Source organism: Canis lupus, chromosome 29 (genome assembly GCF_011100685.1).
Source record: "Canis lupus familiaris isolate Mischka breed German Shepherd chromosome 29, alternate assembly UU_Cfam_GSD_1.0, whole genome shotgun sequence".
Lineage (NCBI taxonomy): Eukaryota > Metazoa > Chordata > Mammalia > Carnivora > Canidae > Canis > Canis lupus.
This window is the reverse complement of record NC_049250.1, coordinates 25,148,159-25,170,208: the sequence shown is the minus strand read 5'-3', so window position 1 is coordinate 25,170,208 and position 22,050 is coordinate 25,148,159. Positions and strand designations below refer to the sequence as shown.

The 22,050-nt window shown below is 36.3% G+C and overlaps 1 protein-coding gene and 1 non-coding gene across 2 annotated transcripts in view; one reads left to right on the top strand and one right to left on the bottom strand.

Annotated features, from left to right (window-relative positions):
* Positions 1 to 22,050, top strand: part of LOC119877729 — a 122,082-nt gene that overhangs the window by 87,065 nt on the left and 12,967 nt on the right. The window lies entirely within an intron of this gene.
* On the bottom strand, positions 8,114 to 8,223 carry LOC119866794. The gene has a single exon (XR_005381305.1). It is a non-coding gene; the product is annotated as a U6 spliceosomal RNA (small nuclear RNA).

Here is a 22,050-nt window from a genome sequence, read left to right as displayed (position 1 = left end):
TAGGAAATGATATTTAGAAACCAAGATCTGGGTGCTATGTGTGCACCTTGTTATTTGAATATCATTATTTCCAGCCCTTCTCAATGGATACAACTATGTAACTCCATTTATATTTCATATATTATACATCTCTATGGTTATTAAAAACCCTGGCCTAAAATGTCAGGGTCATTTATGATACATAAAGACTGAGGAAATATTCCACATTAAAAGAGATTAAAAAGATATCATACCTAAAGTTAAAATGACATCCTAGAATGGATCCTGGATTGGTAAGAACTTAAAATCTTTATATATATAGTATTTTATTGGAAGAATTGACGCACTTTGAATGTAGTCTGTGGATTAGATTAGATCATAATACTGTATAAATGTCAAATGTCTCAATTTTGTGCTGTGGTTATGCATGAGTATGTCTTTGTTCTCAGGAAATATACAATGAAGCATTAGAGACATTAGTCACTTTCACAAAGAAACACACTCATACCTGTCCCTTCTGTCTCTTTCTCTCATTCATCTATTGAGAGAAGTCTCTCTCATCCAAGGCTTGAGAGAAATACAGAAAGAGAATAAATACCTAGCAACTGGGGGAAGTTGTAAATAATTACATCTGAATAAAGGGTGTGTGAGAGTTCTTTGTTTTACAATTCTCTGAAAGGTCTATGAAAATTTATTTAAAAATCTTCAAAGTATGCAATTTGGTTGCATACTTTTTCTATTGACACTGCCTTGAATGAATGAGGACTGAAATAGCCTCTTTTTCCTTTACCAAGTATAAAGCAAATTAAATCACTCTACGGGAGTAGCAGCATGTACAACATACAAAATCAGAATTCCTTATAAAGGGTAGATGAAAGCAAGATTTATTAATATCACTTTATTCTTAATTAATTGATTTTAGAACTGTTTTACTCAACCAGTACTAGCCCATCAGGTGCAGAAGCACAGAGGAAGAATATTATTGCTTAGTTTTTTTTCCTTCACAAAGAGAAAATCTTCTAAACAGCTTACACTTGCCTAAAGCAATTTCAGGATGACCTAACTCTCCCCAAGTGACTTCTCAAATTCTTAAACTATTATCTTTCTGTTCAAACCCCTTTTCTAACTTTTTCCCAATTACACTGGCTATATAATTGCAAAGCTAAGATTCCTATAGACTATCTCTATCAAAGGATCAGGATAGGGAATGATAAACCTCTTAACAAAAACTTAATTCTGATTCTTTTCCCAGATTAAGGTATCTTAGCAACCTGTGAAGCATTTTATCTGCTGATTCTATCATTTTGAGCACTTTGTTGAACCCTTGAATTGACCTTATACCTGTGTGTTTCCTCTCTTGTTGGTTTTGTTGGTCCAGGTTATATAAAATGAGGTTGGCAAACAAAAAGCAATGTGACTACACATGTGTAAATGTATTTAGCCTTTAGCACCACAATTGGTTATTTATAAACTTATGAACTAGAATCTTTATTTCTGTTATTTGTCTCCTGGGAATAACAGGTCTAGCTCTGCTCCATGGGTGGCAGTGATGAGGAATAAGAGCTTGGTTTTAGCTAATACAAGGATTTGAGATGAAAGAAGGGTCAAAGCTAAATACAGCCACAGTTGCTCAAGCTGGGGAAGCCTGAGCACTGAAGCATGCATTGTGGTCTAACCTTCAAGAGAATATTCCTGGTATAGGAACCGCAAGATGGCTGACAAATTATAAGAGAGCATCCAACTTTTCTAAACAAGTTCAAGTATTCTGGCTTTGAATCCTGGGAAGACCAACTGATGAGATCAAAGAACTACTGTCAATGTTATTGGGAAATTGTGTGTGACACAAGCAACCACATTTAACGTTTGTGACACTTTCTTCATCTTGCCTTTACTTTGCTGACTACTCCACCTTGTCTCTGTTATCAATCCTCCTCATCTTGGCTGTGTGGAAATGTTGCAGATCTGGTCTTCTATCCTTTTTTTCTCTTTCTCCTTTCATTCACTAAGTGACCACATCCACTCCCATGGCCTTAAATATCATCCATTCTCTGGACATTCTTTTTTTTTTTTTTCTTATAGCACGGAACTCTCCAGACTTAAATTCCAGACTCCTACAAAGAGGCCTACTCCAGGTAGGCTTATGCAATAGATATCCAAAGCTTAACATATCCAAAACAAACTCCTGATTTTTAACTTCTAAAATCTGTGATTCCTCCTACAGATTCTCAACTTCAGTAACAAGCAACTCTTCTTCCTGTTACTCAGGACAAAATAATTCTTGACAATTTTCTTTCTCCCACACCCCACATGCAATACCAGTAGCAAATCCAGAGGCACTGCCTTCAAAATGTCAAAACACAGAGCACTTTTTACCACCTTCATCATTATCACTGTAGTCTGAATATCATGATGTCTTATCTGGATTATTACAATAGCTCTCCACTGGTCTACCTTATTCTACCCTTGCTGGTTCAGCCCACAGCAGCCAGAGGGATCCTTTTAAAGAATATGTCAGGTATGTCACTCCTCTGGTCAAGTATCTTTGATGCTTAATCCAGACTTTTTCTCATGGCCTAGAAGCCTGCACTTGGTGTGGTCCCCACTCTCTGTTCTATTTACTACCACGATCATAATTTTCTCATTTTCTCCAATCTAGTCTTACTGGCCTTTTTTCTTTAAACAAGCCAAACATACTTCCCCTTTAGTATCTTTAAACTTGCTAACTCCACTGGCTGCAATCCAGTTTCCCCACATATGCTCAGCTTCTACAGGTCTCTACACCCATGGCAGCTTATCAAAGAGTTCTTCCAACCATTACAAAAAAAAAAAGATTCGTTAATTTATTTTTGAGAGAGATAGAGAGATAGTGTGAGCATGGGGGGAGGAGCAAAGGGAGAGGGAGAGAGAATCCTCAAGCAGGCTTACCACTGAGTGTGGAGCCCAGTGCAGGGCTTGATCCCAAGACCCTGAGATCATGACCTGAACTGAAACAAGAGTCAGCCTTTCATCCAACTGAGCCATTCAGGTGCTCCTAACCCACCATTCTTGACTAAAGTGGCATGATGGCCATCACTCATGTCACTGCATAATCCATTTCCATATTTTCTTTTTCTTTTTCAGTAACTATGTCACTTGTCATATTATTTATTTTTAAAATTAATTATTTTTAAAATTTCATATAAAGCAAACTTTATTTTTTTAATTTAAATTTAATTAACATATAATGTATTATTAGTTTCAGAGGTAGAGTTTAGTGACTCATTAGTGCATATAACACCCAGTGCTCAATATATCACATGCCCTCCTTAATGTCCATCATCCAGTTACCCGATCCCTCCACCCACCTCCCTCTCAGCAGCCCTCAGTTTGTTTCCTATAGTTAAGAGTCTCTTATGGTGTGTCTGTTTCTTGTCTTTCAATTCCACCAAAATACCCATGAATGCACAGACCTTGGTTTGCTGCTTTCCTCTATATCTAGGACAGTGTCAGGCATAAGTAGATGATTAATAGGTAGTAAATGAATTAATTGCATTTTTTTCTATGTAGAAGAAGTAGATGTAATAAACTACAAACCTTTTCATATTTTAGATAACATTCTAGAATGGGTAACTGAAATGAAGATTTGTAGTTATTGAAGAAAAAATGTGAAATTTTATTTGTGTGGCATCTAAGCTCACCTGTAAAATGGGGATGATAATATCTTTTTAGTCTAATACAAAAACTTGATATGATCATTAAATGAGATGATATGTAGGAAGCATTTGGATTCTACCCAATATTACAACATCCAGTCTTTATTTTTTTTATTTTATTTTTTAAAGATTTTACTTATTTATTCATGAGAATACACAGAGAGGAGAGAGAGAGAGACAGAGACACAGGCAGAGGGAGAAGCAGGCTCCATTCAGAAAGCCCGACATGGGACTCGATCCCGGGCCTCCAGGATCACACCCTGGGCTGCAGGTGGCACTAAACCGCTGAGCCACTGGGGCTGCCCAACATCCAGTCTTTATACGACTATCTTGTGAATGAGAAGTTTGTGCTTTGTGCTTTGTACTTCATTGAAATTCAGATGTTTTATTTTTCCCAATTTTTTTTTTTTCTGATCAGTAAAAGATTGGTTAACACAAACTTGGAAAATATGTTACTAGAAAACATCACTATTTGTTTTGTCCTATTAGCATTATTTTCAATAACCTAGATGAGAATTTTGAAAGCATGTTAAATTTCATAGATGCTGAAATCTTGAGAAGAATAGCTAATTCAATGAATTAGGAAATTAATGTAGAAAAATGTTGATGAGCTTGAGCTTGGGTCAAAATAACATGCTGCAGCAAAGAGAAGAGAGCTGAACTTTGACATCATGCTAGTTATTTCACAAATATAGTTCATTTAAGGCTCACGATAAAACTAAACAACTAGACATTATCATACTCTTATCCAAACACTGAAACCAAATCTCAGAGAGGTTAAGTAGCTTTTTTAAGGTCACAGAGCTAATATGATGTAGACTGAATGCAAATGGGTAACTCTAACTTTGAAGTTCATGCTCTTTCCTTTATGCTGCAAAGATTCTTCTGTATAGTGCAAAAAATATTAGTCAGATTCATAATTAGGATTAAGTGGCAACACAAAAAAATGGACATTACCCTTAAACCATTAGATATGGTTGTCAAAGAATAACTAAACTAAAGCTTAGATTGTGTTCTGAGATTGGTGGGTGCATAGAAATGGTGGTGTAAACCAGGTCTATACTGTGCTGGTCAGATCATTCCTGCAATTTTATTTGAATTTGGATATCATAATTTAAGGATCACGTAAAAGCTGAAAATATTCCAGGATGAGTATTCAGGATGACTAAAGTCCTTGCAAAATATCCAAAGGGAAATGGTCGATGGAATTAGGGATGTGTTAACTGGGGTGGGAGAGGGGAAGGGGTCTGAGGTTACTGACAGTCACACAGACCAGAAATTTCAGTAATTCAATATAGCTCTAAAAAATAAAATTATGATTATGAGAAGCTAAGTTCCTTGGGTGAAATATGCTATTGCGGGAGTCCTTGAGTTCTCTGTAACTGGAAGAGTTCAAAGAAAACAAACAAACACTATCATGGTAAGAAGTTTCAAGAGGCATCCAAGTATCAAAGAGGAGATTGAACTGGATAACCTTTGTATCTGTTCTGACGTATCTGGATTTCACGTTTTGTCAGAAAAGACTGTTGGTCTGCATCCACCCATTAGAGGTTTCAGGGCCAGCAATTGGGTGGCTATCTCATCCTACTGAGAATGATAAAAGTATATATAATTAAAATGTTATCTGGATCTCAGCTGAGGCCTTATGCTCTCTAAGAGCCATATAAATAGACTTGAACACCAAATTTTATGCCTTGAGGAAATGCTCATTCTTTGTAACATGAATTATTGGAGTGGAAGATGGGTCAGCAGGAGAGGTTTGCATTTTTTAGGTTTCCAGATCTCTGAACTAACATAGAACTGAAACTAAGTTTTCTCAAAATCAAAATGAAACAAAATAAAGCAAGAATCTCAGGAACACTAGCGAATTGAGTGATACTTACTAAAGCTTAAACTGGGGAAGGTGGAGAGGAGGTGGGGTTTATATGGTAGCAAAGTAACTAAACTGGGCATGAGCTTTGTCTGATTTTGAAATGTCCCTGAGCCACCAGCCACAAAGGAATATCACTAGCCTTTTAACCCATGTTGGCTTTATTCTCTTAAAACTCAATGATTCTTCTTTTTTCTCTTTCCTCCTCAATTCCATCTCTCATTCCCTACCTCAGAACCACCTTAGGAATTTGTTTCTTCCCATTCTTTTTTCTTCTTCTTTTTTAAAGAATTTTATTTATTTACTCATGAGAGATACAGAGAGAGAGGTGGAGACATAAGCAGATGGAGAAGCAGGCTCTCTGCTAGGAACCCTGAGTGGAACTTGATCCCAGGATCCTGGGATCAGGACCTGAGCCAAAGGCAGGCTGCTCAACCACTGAGCCACCCAGGTGCCCCTGTTTCTTCCCACTCTTCAAGGGAGGCTTCCCCAGCCCTCAAGTTCTGGAATTCACCTCAGTCTCATCATCAAAAGCTGCAACTTACCAAGGTGCTCAGTAAAATAGAAGGATGTGCTCTTGGTAGAAATCGCCATCCTTAGAGACAGTATTAGCATTAGAACAATTTACTAGCATTTCAAATTTTATTGTTTTAGTCATCACACAATAGAATTGATTTTTAAAAATACTAAATGCCTGAGGAACTTTTTTGGCCAAATTCCCTATTCTAAGATTAAATGGAAAGAGGAAGTATAACATAATGATCTGGAGGCCAAGAGATTTTTTTTCTGAGCTTGTTTCAACTTGACTGGCTGTGCCACTCTGGGCAAGCTACTTAAATTCTCTGATTTTTTGGTTCTTTCATCTCAAAAAGGAATTAATAGCAATGTGTTGGTGCCATCTGGGTTAAGTCAAATAATGTGTATATAGAGTACTCCGCACACTCCCTTTCATCTGGTCAGTGTTCTGTAAGTGTTAACACCATTACTAATAAAATTTCCCCACTCAAAAATCTTTTTAAATTTTCTAAACTCAAAATAAATTTTTCAATGACCACTGAAAATTTAGTTTGACAGACTTTGAAGAATATACTAAGGATATTTACCACTAATATTTTTTCTTCTGCCTATCATTTGCCAAACTGTCACTAAGATTTCTTGAAAATACACTTCAATGGTTTTTTGTATTGAAAGCAATTTATTTGACTGGCAGAATGATAGAGGAACTATTAGTTAAATACATTTTGCCGATTTTACAACTTTCCCTGGTAGCATGATATCAAGATTAGATACTGTGATCCTAAATAATCAAGCTGACCTTTGGTAAAATTGTAAATTAGAAATAGTTTAATTTAGTACCAACTTTCTTTTCACTATGTCTCTATCCTAGCCCTAGAGAAAGCTCCAGTCCTGCGCTGTTGGATAGGATAGCCACTATCACATATGACTATATACATTTCAATTAAAACTCACTAAATTAAATAGAATTTGAAATTTGAAATTCAATTACTCAGCTAGACTAGCCACATTTCACACTCTCAAAAGTCATATAACTAGTCGATACTGTATTGGAGTGTGTGCATATAAAAATTTTCCACCATTGCAGGAAATTCTATTGGACAGTGCTGCCCAAAACTCAAATAATTTGTATCCTTTCTTGATCTGGCACCTTTAAAACTGTTTCCTGTTAGATGTCATCACACTAATGCTTCTCCCTCTGAGATTTTCCTGTCCTTTCTCTTATATTATCCACCAGTAGAAAGGGGCTAATGGAGATAGAGAAAGAGAGAGAGAGAGAGAGAGAGAGAGAGAGAGAGAGAGAGAGAGAGAGAGAGAGCTCTGAGATTGTTTCCATAAATGAATGGGTAACTATTTATCTTCTACAGCAGTATTTTTCAGAAAGTGGTTCTAGGATGATTGCTATCTGAATCAACTGAAATAGCTAGTTAAATGTGAGATTCTTGGGCACCATATTAAACCCTCTCAATCTGTCTTTTGAATGAGCTTTCTCAGTCATTGTTGTGGAATGCTGAAGTCTGAGAGCCATTGCTGAGAGGAACAACCACTCTGGGTATCCAGTAACCATGAACCTTATAGTTGAATGTTGATTTACATAGAAATGAAATGTAATGCCGAGTTTAGGTAGCAGAGGAGATATTTTTGGAAGGGTTATTTTATTTTTTAAAGATTTTATTTATTTATTCGTGAGAGACACAGAGAGAGGCAGAGACAGAGACAGAGAGAGAAGCAGGCTCCATGCAGGGAGCCTGATGTGGGACTTGATCCCGGGACAGCGGGATCATGCCCTGAGCCAAAGGCAATGCTCAACCATTGAGCCACCCAGGATTATTTTTGTTGATCTTCAAATTCTACAGTAGAAGGCCATCTGCTCGTAAGCTCATTGCAGATCTACTTACTAGCATAGTTCAATTGGTAAAGCTTACTTACCTAAGAGAATTTAAAAAGAAGTTTACTCTTGACATGAGATATTTTCTTTATTAATGTTTTAGAATCATGTTTTCTTCTTAATGCTTTCATTTCATTATTATTTATTTGCATATTTATTTTATTAATGAAAAATATGGAATGCTTCAAGAATTTGCATGTCATTCTTGTTGTGCAGGGGCCATGCTAATCTTCTCTGTATAATTCCAATTTGGGTAAATGTGCTGCTGAAGTGAGCACTATTATTATTTATTGAAGTGCAATTGAGAAAATTGTAAGATTTTAAAGTGTACAACGTGATGATTTGATATATGTGTACATTATGAAAGGGGAAATCATGTTAACGTTTGTAACTTGGTTTTATGTCATTTATAATTTGATTTTATGTTATTTAAATTTCCCCTGAGGAACAAAGAATTTTTAAAGGAAAAATTAATGAAAGAGGAAAAAACACGGAAAAACTAAAAAAAAAAAAAAAAAGCTTTTAAAATAAAATTGAAAGTGGCTTTACTGAGTAGACAAAAAAAGCCAGTTGAAACCAGAAGCAAAACCAAACAGTGGAAAATCTTCTAGAAAGTCACATCAACGAAAAAAGAAAGAAAAGAGTTAAACACTAAGAATAACACTAAGAATAAGAAAGGGCGAATATAAACATGGATATAGACAATATTTAGGTAATTACAAATAAGGCAATCTGGTAGAAAAATCTTAAGTGAAGTTTTGTTTTACTAGTTATCTAGACTTATCATAAAGCATATAATAATTAAGGCAGAGCAATTTGCCACTAATGGACCAGAAGTTAGAAGCAAGCATTCAAAGATGAGGAGGTTTCCTTAAGGATAAAGGTGACATTACTAAGCACCAAGGGAAAAGTGTGGAAACAAGCGAGTAACCACTCGTATTCACCGTAGGTCCCACACTTGAACCATAATACAAATCCAGATGCATTAAAATTTTAACTGTGAAAAATCAAATCAGTAAAATAAAAAAACTAGAAGCAATTAAAAGAACTACTTTGTCTTCGTTTTACCTAATCTGTCATTTTTTTTTTTTTTTTGACACATATGAACCATCTATTCTGGCGAAATGGGTGAAGTATGAAACAGAATATACAGTCATGGAAAGATCTCGGTAATTATTATTTGCAAAGCCAATTTATAAAAAAAAGCATGGTATGATCCTGGTTTTGTTGTCAAAAGCAAACATAATGAAATGAAGCATATGCCCTAACTCTACATCAATATTTAGAGACTATCCCAGCCAACATCTCAGATATATAAGAAATACCCAGTCATTGATTGTCATTGTATGTAGTTAAGTCAGGTTCTAGACCCCATCCTCCCTGTCTTATGGACAATTCAATTGCAGCTGCATTGAGTCCTGTTCTCCTTTTACTAGTTACTGTCCCACATGTAGGTGGAAGATCTAATTGTCAACACTGATCATTTATTTTCCAGGGGAGGGATAAACATTTGAAATATGGTGTCTTTCTGCTCTTGTACATGTAGGGCAGAGAAATACTTACTGAAGCAGAAACACTTGTTAGGGGATACTGCCCTTGTAGAGGAACTCATGCAGTCATCCTGGGAAGTGAAGGTGCTAGGATGGTGAGCCTGGACAGCAGGGGTCCCTCACATATTCCTATTCCGTAGACATCTATCCTTTATTTTGGAGTGAAATTGTGCTCCCTGCTCCAGTAAACCTCAAAGATTTCTTCTTCTGACTTCTTAAAACATATCTAAATAACTTCTTACGTGACTTTAAATTAGCTTAAAAGACTAGAGGAAACTGCATTGGAGCCACTTTTGCTTTTATCTTTAAAAAGAAAAAAAGAATCCAGAAGAAAAGAAATATAAATTTTGCATGACTGATTGAATTGGGGTTGAGGATAGGAGTGGGATACAGGATAGAGGAAGGAAAAATAGGGTAGATAAACAGAATTGTAATGAATATATGCTGATACTCTGATTGAGTATATGTGTAGGAAAAGATCTAGAATGACACCAAAGAATTAAAAATATTTCCTTTTGAGATTAGGGACACTTTTAACCTCATATAGAACTATAGTATCTGAAATATTTACAAGAATTTGCTACTTTCATGAATTATAAAATGGTTAACTCAAGAACCAAGGTAGACCAAATAAAAGGAGAATTTTTATAAAATTTCAGTTTATGATTATTAGGGCTATAACTAAGTCGAGGAAACTGTCTAAACTCCCTAAGATACTGTGTCCACTCATGATGGAGATATTGAGATGAAAAGTTGAATGTATATTTAAAACAAGTTCTTCATTATTTTTGAACTATTTGAAAAACAAAACTCCAATATGAGAAAAAAAAATGAATACAACACAGTTTCCAAAGGGTATATATTTTGAAGCTCTTGAAGTCCTTGGGCAGGTAATAAAGTTCAGGCAAAGATCTAGTTGTTCCACAAAAAGGAAGTTTTAATATGGTTTGAGACACTGAGAAATGCCATCTAGATGCTGCTTATTAGTCCAGAGACCATTAGAAACACAGAAATAAGCTTCTGACAAGCTAGTTTTGATTTACTTTAGAACAATTTCATCTTGTTCAGTAGAATACAGGACTTAAAATCTGAGAGCTGGACAGAAGGATATATGTTTGCCTCTGAATCCCAGAGTTCTTTGTTCTAAGAAAAAGAAGGGACAGAGTCAAGTAACCAGAGATATTAAAAACAAGCAAGCAAGCAAACAAACAAACAGTTGTTGGTTTAGTGAAGGTTCAGAGATTTTACATTCCCTACACCAAGGAGCTGGAGTCTACCCGTCACTGAGGAACTTGGACTGTAGAGACTTCATTTGGGAAAAACGTTTTGCCTCTTAACCTAAATAAAGCAAATTCATGCCATCCAGGTGAACCAGAAGAAGATACAATTAAAAACTAAAAACTTCTATCAAGTTCCAAATGGTGGTAGTGGAACAAATACACCACCTGCAACAACGAAGACAAAGAGGTATTATGATCTCCCATGGGCTAATTCAAGCGGTGAATTATTAAGTCATTAAAATTAAAGTAGAACATGTCATCATTCTAAAAGGGATGAATTAGTAGGAGAGTGTAGTGTAGTAATAAAATGCTACCAGATTCATGCTTTTCCAAATACCTGGCTTTGCTGTCTATATTGTGAACAAAACGGAATTGTTGGCTCTACTCTCTGCCTCCCGCTCTGACTATAGCTCCTGCCATGGCCGTAGCTCCCTATCCTTGTTCTGCTCCAACCATTCTGTCTTCTTTGTTCTTCTCTGAACAGGCTAGAGTCTGCCTATGAAATGTTGCTCCTTTGAAATAACAACCACACTGAAAAGTGGATTGCTTATTTAAACTGAGAACGATGACCCAAAGTCGGTGATGTAGAAGTTATTTCATGATTAAAAATGACAAGTTTCCTGATTCTCCGCATGAACAGTAACATAAAAGGAGTGTGTTACAGTGTTCAAGTCTTTTTTATTCAACATTCCATAAGGAAGCAGTAATTTTTATCACTGTAATACAGATGAGGAAACTGAGAAAAGCTAGGAAAGGTCAGAGCTGAGAGTAAAACTTTACCTTCTTTTTTTTTTTTTTAAGTTTCCTTTACTTATTTTTGAAATAGTGAGAGTGCACACAGTGGGTAAGGGGTACAGAAGAAGAGGGAGAGAGAGTCTCTGGCCGACTCGGCACTGAGGCCGATGTGGGACTTGATCTCATGACCTTATAAAACTCTACCTTCTTAATCAGTAGTCTGTATTAATTCATCTGAGGTTATATATGATTGGGATATATGTATATATAATGAAGATCCCTGGCAGACTTATAAATTAAAAAAGCCCAAAACTTCTAGAGTTTTCTTGCAATGGTTGGCAGGTTTTGCTCATTCTCAATATAAAAGAATTATTTGTCAATGTACACACACATACACACACACAGGAGTACTATCCATGTTTTCCCTCAAAGCTATAAAAAGGTTACCTAATCTAAAAAAAAGATATTCAGCTTCACATCTTATGAGATCCTCTATAGTTTTAATATCTGTCCTGCCCTGTAGCTATCCCCCAGCAATAAACTATACATAGGAATCATAGTGTAACGGGAAAATAAAGATATATAGTGACACCAATATGTGAAAGCAAAACATCTGGAAATTCAGTGAAAATATTAATAAACTCTGAAAAATTTGGTCAAAGTTTTTTGATATTATACAGATAAAAATAAATGAGTATTAGCTCAGTTGAATAGGTCTTTGGTATTGTTTGAAAATAACATGACGAAGTATTCTAACTATTGTTTCCAGATTATTCTTTTGTGAATTTAGCCATTTAAAGTTAGTCTTAGGTCTGTTTACAAATAGGGGAGGTATAAATAAATGTTCAAAGTTTGGTCAATGAATTGTATTATACTCAGAGACACAATAAATTAGCTCAATGTTTCCAGGGTTTTCACTGCAAGAAGTAGACTTTAGAATATTGGTGTGGAAATGATGTAACATATATAAGACATTCATGTATAGTAGTTAATAACGCAAATCTCTTGATCATATTAAACAAATAGATTCTTCTAAAGATTTTCTCTTCTACTCCTAAAGCAGAAATAGAGGCAGCCCAGGGAAATTTTGACATGTAGCCTTGAGGTAAAAAATACGGCCAAGGGCAGAAGGGCATCCCAGTGATGGATCCTGAGAATGGAAACTGTGTGGCCTTGAAAAGAAACAACTTGGAGGAAATATGTGAGAATTTGTCTGGAGGATCCTGTAAACAGGTAGGCAAGTTCTCATTGAGAGAGAAGAGAAGGGACGCCAGTATGGCTCAGTGGTTGAGCATCTGCCTTCCACTCAGGTCATGATCCTGGGGTCCTTGGATCAGGTCCCACAGGAAGCCTGCTTCTCCCTCTGCCTATGTCTTTACCTCTCTCTGTGTGTCTCTCATGAATAAATAAATAAAATCTTAAAAAAAAGAGAAGAAGATATGGGCCTCCATTTTTGTTTTGCTTTTTACTTTTTTTATTACGGTAAAATATATGTAAAACCATTTTTAGATGAACAATTCAGTGTCATTAATCATTGAATGTATTCACATTATTGTGCAACCATCATCATTGTCCATCTCCAGAACTTTTTCATCATCCCAAACTGAAACTCCATATCCACAAAATAATAATTCCCATTTCTCTCTCCCCTCAGCCCCTGATAAATATTGTTTTACTTTTAGTCTCTTCGAGTTTAACCACTCTAGGTACCTCATATACAATAGACTGAATATTTTTGTCCCTCCCAAATTCATATGTTTAAATACTAGTCCCCAATATGATGGTATCAGGAGATGGGCCTTTGGTAGACTGTACCATCATGAATTGTATTGGTACCATCATGAATTGTATTGTACCCTTACCAAAGAGGCTCCAGAAAGCTACCTTGTCCCTTCTGCCATGTGAGAAGACAGCAAGATGACTCTCCCTGAACCAAAAAGTGGGCTCACATCAGACACAAAATCTTTCAGTGCTCTGAACTGGACTTCCTCATCTCCAGAATTATGAGAAATGAGTATTTGTTGTTTATAAGCCACCATGTTTATGGTATTTCATTGTAGAAGCCCAAACTAAAACATTTTGCAAATAGAAACATACAATATTTGTCCCTTTGTGTCTGATTTATTTCATTTAGCCTAATATTTCAAAATTTCTTCCAGAATGTAGCATGTATCAGAATGGCATTCCTTTTTAAGGCTGAATAATATTCCATTGTATGGATATACCACATTTGTTTATCCAGTCATCTGTCATTGGACATCAGGATTATTTCAATTGTTAGGTTATTATAAATAATGTTGCTATGAACACAGATATATGAAGATCTATTTGAATTCCTGTTTCAATTCTCTTGGGTATACACCCAAGAAGTGGTGTTTTTAAATTTTGGAACTTTCTTTGACATATAACATATATAGTGGTGCACAGATCATAAGTGTACAACTTAATGAATTGTCCTTAAGCAAACACATGTGATCAGAAGGCAGATTAAGAAGCAGGAGAGGAAGACATGTGCCTCCATTTTTATTTTTTTAAAAGATTTTATTTTATAAAAATTATGTTTCTGAGGTTAACATAACATTTTCAAGGTCTTAAAAAATCCATATTGTCACAAGGTAGGTTTCATTTGTCTATTCTCACTAATACCTGATATCCCATTATGTGCATATTGCACAAGTTATTTGCTCATTCCATGATAGATGAGAATTATGCTTCCATTGTTTACTCTTTTACTTTTTTCCACTTTTATTGGAAAACAATTTACATATATCACTGTGTAAGTTTAAGCATATATGATGGTTTGATTTATGTATATTGCAAAATGATGACCACAATCTTACTCTTACAAAAAGCAGATGGTAGAGGGATGCCTGGGTGGCTCAGTGGTTGAGCATCTGCCTTTGGCTTGGAGCGTGATCCCGGAGTCCCAGGATGGAGTCCCACATTGGGCTCTCTGCATGGAGCCTGCTTCTCCTCCCTCTTCCTATGTCTCTGCCTCTCTCTCTGTGTGTCTCTTATGAATAATAAACAAAATCTTTAAAAAAAAAAACCCAAAACAAGTGGTAGAGAGTCAGAGGAAATCAGGGTGGTAGGCTTCAGATCTTACCATCTTTTCTTCTTCTATTGTAAGAAAAGAAATTAACGAGGCGGCTATATGCTTTGTTTTTCAAAAAGGAACCAAATGAGGGCACCTGGGTGACTCAGTGGTTGAGCTTCTGCCTTTGGTTCAGGTTGTGATCCTGGGGTTCTGGGATCAAGTCCCACATCAGGCTCCTCCCCAGGGAACCTGCTTCTCCCTCTGCCTATGTCTCTGCCTCTCTCTCTGTGTCTCTCATGAGTAAATGAATAAAAATCTTTAAAAGAAAAAAAAAAGAAAATCTTAAAAAAAAGGAACCAATTGCCATTTGACTTTCAACCCATTTGTTGAGGTCTCCTTAATTTGCCAGTATACTCATTCAAGTGGGGCTTTCTGAGACTAGAGAGATTCTCTTCTATTATCCTTACTGTCAGGATACCTACCTGGGCAACCTAGCAATTTTTCTTTTCCCTTCAATATCAAAGGGTGATCCAATATTACTTATTCTGTATTTTAATGTGAGTGCACTTTAGAAGCCTTGCCATAGGAGCTGTATTTCAAAGAACTGAGGTAAAGTAGCAGTGAGGTGTTGGGTGAAACGCAGGAGTCCAACCTGGGCAGGCATTTTTTGCTTTTTCTATTACATCCACAGTATTTATAACTCTGGTACACTTAGTAGACTCCTTTTGACTCAACTCTTTCTCCAAAATTCTTCTCTACTCTATCAGCACCAGACCACCAGTGTGTAGGGTGATTCGCAATCATCCCACACAATCATCCCACAGAGATTCTAGCCTGTTTCTCTAGTTTCTACAGCTCCTTCCCACCCCAACCCCAAACTCCTGCCCCCAGTAACTGTCCTAAAGAGCCATATATTTTCTTTTTTAAAAAATAAAAAAATTTTTAAAGTAAGCTTTATGCTCAATGTGGGGCTTGAACACATGACCCTGAGATAAAGAGTTGTACGGTCTACCAACTGAACCAGCCAGGTGCCCCAAACAGCTGCATATTTTCAAACCCATGCTCCAGAATGTCTTTTGTCTTAAATTATTTGTCTCTTAAAAATGCTTCTTTTGGATGGATAGCACATGACATACATCTACTGTTGGCTTTACAATAGTTATTTTATACTTTGGATGATCAAGAAACTCTAGTAATAGGGTATAAAATAAAGAGACAATGGCTAAAAGCTTCAAGCTTTTGGGAAAGTCGGAATCAGAACTTTTGCTTTTATGGATTACACTAATGAACTCTGTTCATGTTGGTTCATCTTGTGTTTATGATGGTGAATTCAGTGGAAAGAACATGAGTACTATGGACTGAATTGTGTCCCCCCAAATTCATAGGTTGAAGTCCTAATCCAATGTGACTGTATTTGAGATAGGGCTTTTGGGAAGTAACCAACGTTAAATGAGATCATAAGAATGGGGCTCTGATATTAGTGGCTTATACAAAGAGGAAGAGAGATTTTTCTTTCTCCTGCTGACATATGAGACCATAACAAGAAAATGGCCATCCAGAGGTCAGGAAGAGGGTCCTTACCAGGTCCTGAGTTTCCCTAAATCTTGGCCTTGGACTTCCTAGTCTCGAGAACTGTGAGAAATGTTTTTTTTAATTTTTTAAACCATCCAGATGTGGCATTTTTTTATGACAGCCTAGGCTGACTAAGACAATGTGTCTTATAACTGAAGCTCTATGCCCTTGGAGGAGTCACTTCTGCTTTCTGAGACTCAGTTTTTTGATATATAAATTGTCAGTAATATCCCTTATTTCCCCCAAATAGTTGGGAAAATCACTGAGATAACATATCCAAAGTATGATAGATACAAAGTAAATTATTAAAAATTACTTCGTTTCCCCTTCCATCGTTTGTTTTTTTAACCACCTGAGCACAACTGTAAAACATAAAGGGTACCATATGTCACCACCACTTTTCAGGCATAATAATAAAAATAATCAAAAGTTATTGAGAATCTACTATGGATCAGGCACTAAAGCTAACACTTTATTTGCATGATCTTGTTGAGTCCTCACAGATACTTTAAAATCCACATTGTTATTCCCTTGAACAGATAAGGAAACTGAGGCTCAGGGAACACAAGGAACTTCTCAAGGTTATGTGGTTATTACTGAGTGGATCTGGGATTTATATCCATGTCTGTTTGACTCCCTGGGCTGTGTTCTTAATAATTTTCTTATTCCCAAGTATATGATTATTGTTCAATCAACCCGAAGGGCACAGGAGATTCAATCACCGCTCTCATGCACCTCACTATCTAGTAGGAAAGGCAAAAGTGAAAATCAATAATTAGTAAATAGTGTGATAAATGTTAAACCTGCACAAGATGTTATTGAGTACAGAGGACAGATGCCAACTGTCTGAGGAGGCCAGAAAATAGTTCCCAAATCAGTTTGCTGGACTACCAAGGTGGAGAAGGACATTTCAGACAGAGGGCACAAAGGCACAGCAGCATAAGGGAAAGGATCATTGGAGACCCCTATGTAGTTCTGGGTGCCTGCAGTGAAGGACACACACCAGGGAAATGCAGCAAATGAAGCAGGAGAGGTTTGGAGAGAGAGCCCAGATTGGGAAGAACATTTATATGAACTACAAAGGCATTTAAACTCTCTACTACAGAATATATGTCATATAGTCTCCATCTTGAGACAGTTTCATCATAGAAAAGAATGTGTCTTATTTATCTCTGAGAATCCAAAGCTTAGCAAGGGTAGTTACTCAGCACATATTTGCTGCACAAAAAAGTGAATGAATGAATGAGTAAAAGAACAGCGTTAAGCGCATCGCAATATATATTTTGACTGTAGGGACACAGGGTTAGGGGTTGCCAAGAATGGGGTAGGAGATAACAGTGTGGAGGAAATTAGCCAACAAAGGTAGAGTAAGAAGGATATTGGAAGGTTTTGCAGGAGAGGGGCTGTCATTTACCAATATAGAAAACCAAGAGGGTGGGTTGGGGACAGGGTGACAGGTGGAGGAGGAGAGAAGCAGCTTGCAAGAGAGTACAGGTGGGTTTTGTATATGCTGAGCTGGCAATGGTTGGGGTTTCTGGTTGTCACTTGGGTTTGGATGGTAGAGCTAAAGGTCATGCTCTGAAAACCATGGCAATACTTGTTCACATAGACAGAAAGGATGTACAGAATAGGTGTAGACTTGCATGAGTTCTGCGGTTGAAACTTAGGAAATAAACAAGTGCTTTCCAGAGATTAATATATATTAGAGAATCTTATTTGTCGTCAAGGATAGAGAAAGAGAAGCCTAGAATGTGGGCTTGGGAGGAGTAAGAGATAAGATGAATCTGTGGCATGAAATCTAAGGAAAATTCAAGGAGGTATGTATTCAACAGGATTAAACTCTGCAGAGAGGAGTAAATTTAGCACTATTTGCTATGTGTTGTTTGACAGTATATTTATTGGGGAAATTATGTGATATCTATGGAATTAATTTTAAAACAATTTTAAGGGGCTGCTTTGCCTGGTGCTATATTTTTTCCATGAGTTGGATGCATTTTATATTCAGCAGTGGAAATTGAGCATTTTTAAAAAGTAAATCATACCCACAAATGACATTTTCATGAAAAAAAAAATGAAGGATGTTAATACAGTGTAATACCAAGAGGATACAGTGAATGCAATTACTTGTTTGCTCAAGGCATCATTAGGTAAGCTGTAGGTAGGTGCAAAAAATAAGAGACCCAAATGGAAATTTCTGAGCAACTGGTGTGTTGACTTTTCTGGTGGGAGGTGCTCTTTAGGATGGCTATGGTAATATGATATCACTGGAATATGTGGGAATAGTCTTAGAGGCTTTGAATAGACTGAAATTATTATGAACAGAAGCATAACTGAAGACTCAGCATAGTAATTTATTTACAAAATACGGATTGTTTTCAGGGTTGTGAAGAACAGTTAAGACTCTTCTGTATTTAATTTTTTAGAAACTTAAATTATAATAATTATAATTCAATTTTTAAAATATTTGTTGAGATTATGGAATATGTGTACCTAAGTGTCTGGGCTGTGCAAAGGAAAAAGAAGTCTATATTTTTTAAAAAGGACTATTGAGTGTATAGCATATAGAGAAAACTGTACATAAGTGTGTCACTCTATGCACTTGATTTTTTCACAGACTGAACACAGCTGTAAAATCTACACCTAGACCAAGAAACAGAACATCAGCAGCACCCCAGATGTCTTCTTTAATCTCCTTCCCAATCACTGAGAGTAAACACCATCTGCCTGTACAACATAAAATCTAAATTTTTAAACACTAGATTTTATCTGATTCTCTACCATGTAAATGGATAACAGTTCACTGAAGATGGTGCATTTATTGGTTTACTTGTTTTCTTCTTTATTTAGGCTTTAAACTCATCCATGGCAGGGATTATGGCTTAACCTGCTCATCTTTGCCAAAAGCACCTAGTGCAGGGTTTGGAACATGGTAGGCATTCAATAATTAAATTGCCTAATAAAAATAGAATGCATTGGGAGCAAAGAAAACCTGAGGGCGATTGGGGTCAGGAATTATTCCTTGTGATAAAGGTGTTTTGGTCTTGGTGGCACTAAAGAACCAACGTATACCTGGACCAGTTCTCATTCTGAGCTGGACTTAGCATAGAGCAAAGAGAGAATGATAATTCTCTACGGCTGGTTTAAGTCTTGTATGATAGGATATCAGAGATGAGAGTTCATAATTGCACCATTTCAGTGTCTTTTATGACATCAAACAGATACTCTAATACAATCTGACAAAATTTTTCTTTAGTAGAGCATGTGGGCAGGATTTTTTCCTTCCATTCTTCAAGGAGGTTAAAATAATCCCTTTCCTGAAACCACAAGGAGGTTATAGTTGAAGGAAATGAATTTCACTAGTAATATTTCATCATTGTTGTTCATTCCACGTGTATTTTAGAGTTTTCTCTCTGTGTAGTTACTGAGAAATATTAGACACATTTAAAATGATATAAAAAGAATAGTCAACTCTATATTTTGCTGCATTTAATTATCTAAATGTCAATAACCTTGATTTTCTTACTCTTCCATTGTACAAATGACATTTAATTCAATGATACTAAAAATAATTAAGATTAAGTGACGGCTTACTATAAACCAGCCCTGTAATTTACATAAATGAACCCATTATAGCCTCACAATTATCACACCTCATATTATATACTGTCCTCATTTTAAGGAAATGAGGCTTAAGGAAGTTCAGCTACTGGCCAAAGCCATAAATCAAGTGGGTCTTTGACTAGAGATTCAAATCCAGGTCTGTCTGGCTCCAGAATCTGAGTTTCTACCTTCTATAAGATATTTCGATATCTTATCAATCCTGATACATCAGGCTTTTACCCACTATTAAATGCTCAATACTGTTTACTGATGTTTTGTTTTGTTTAATGACTCAGCAGATATTCTTTTAACTAGAAAATACAGCAGTCCTGAGTTGGGGCAAGGTGGGGGGAGGTGTGTGCTGTCTCTGGTGTTGGCAATCTTAAGAGAAATTTCTATAACACATCAGAAGTTTGCTTCTAAATTTGAATCAAGGATATAAAACTAGAAGGCAAACGTCCCAAGTATTACACTCAATTGAAATTGGAGTATTATGGAAGGGCATCCTTGACAATTCTATACAGAGATACAGCACTTGAAATTCTAACCAATTTAGTTAACTCTTTGGGTAAATTTGTGGTCTCTGGAAGTTCCAGTTAAAAAGAAAAGGCTATCTGTCAGTTTCCATTATTACTTCAGCATGAATTAAATTAACACATTGTAAGAAACTGCACAAAGAATATCACACCAGTGAAAGGCAAAGTACCAGCTAGGGGAGCTCAGAAAGGCACATTGATCTCTTGAGGTAAGAAGACAACAATTTCTTAGGCTCTGATTATCTCCCCAATGAGGAAGTCTGAAAGGAGAAGGTGGTGGTCTTCTCTGGAGATAGCAAGAGCATAATTCCAAGTGGCTTCCTGTTCTTTTCCTGGAATAGAATGGGTGACAAAGGTTAGACTCTCTTCCTTATAAAACTGTTCCCAGGCTCTCCGTAGGCTGAGTGTTCATCTTAACTTGTCACTCAGCTGTTTGTGGCCAATTCTCTAGACTTGTTTCGCACTTGGCTCCCACAGTGGGCTTGGGGGCATCATTGAACTTCTCCCAATGTACCTTCAGGCATTTCTTAAGAGCGTTTGGGAACTATTTTGAAAAAAGCAAGTTAATGCTTGTGTCTGCGTTTGCTAAATTTCCTAAACTACTAAAATTCCATGAAACAAGATTTTGACTGCTGTAATCTACAACTCTCCCACGTGTAATTTTAAGTGCAGCAAGACACCAAATAGGTGACAAGGAAGCAGGTAGTAATAAAAATAAAATACTGTTGTTTTGTCTTTTAAGAATGAATCACACATGTGAAGAAATAAATCTATTCCTTTAAAACCTGGTAGATTATTTTAGGCCATATCAAGAGAGAAATAGAATGCGTTCAATTAAAAATGATTGAGAAATGTTATTCTTTTCTTTAAAATAGCTGTCACTTAAATTATTTATAATTTTTATTCTCAGCTCAAGAGTAAAAAGACAAATTTCCTATAACCGGATAGCTATTATAAAGCTAACCAGATACCTTTGTCTTTCTTCTTGCTTTTATATTAAGCCCTATAGACTAAGCACTTGGCTATAAATAAAACTATTGATGTTAAAAGGTCATGGCTGTGACCTTTCACATGTTTCTTTTCCACTGTATCTATATACACTGTATACTTTACCCAGAGAAGAGATTCTTTATTTAAGAGAGCTTAAACTGTTCAAATTTGTAATGTACTGGGGATTTTGGAATGTCTAGGGGACTTAGTGGATAAAGAACTGACCTTTCATCTCTGAACCCAGACACAGTCCAACCTCAGATAAGTGAAAAAGTTTTGTGTCAGTTGCCTGTATGATAAACTGGTACTATCCACTATCTTCCAACCCAATTAAGCATTACTGGCAGATCTGGCCTCAAGAGGCACATGGAGCATAGAAATGGAATTACTTCTACTCCTGGAGAGGGTGTCTGAACGAACCTTCAAGATAGGATTTTGAGGTTATAAATGGGAAGCATTGACCAAAGTAGCATCTAGAGATAGAAATCCATAAGCCTATATGAATGCCACCCCTCACTCCCACAATCAAATGCAAATTTTAGATATTGAGATATTTCCAAGGTTCAAACTTTTAGATTTTATTTGCTGTGTCTTCAGATGCAAATTGTAAAATATTTTTATTATTTTAATCTACAGGAAAAAAATAACTTGAATGTAGCAGACAGTAGAGATGTGTATAGTAGTAGCATGCAGTGAAACTTGGGGCTGATAGAGCCAATTTAATGTTCACAGAGAAACATAGACTAGAATTTCTAAAATATTAAATAATACACAAATCCCTGTATTTTATATTAGGGTATGTGAT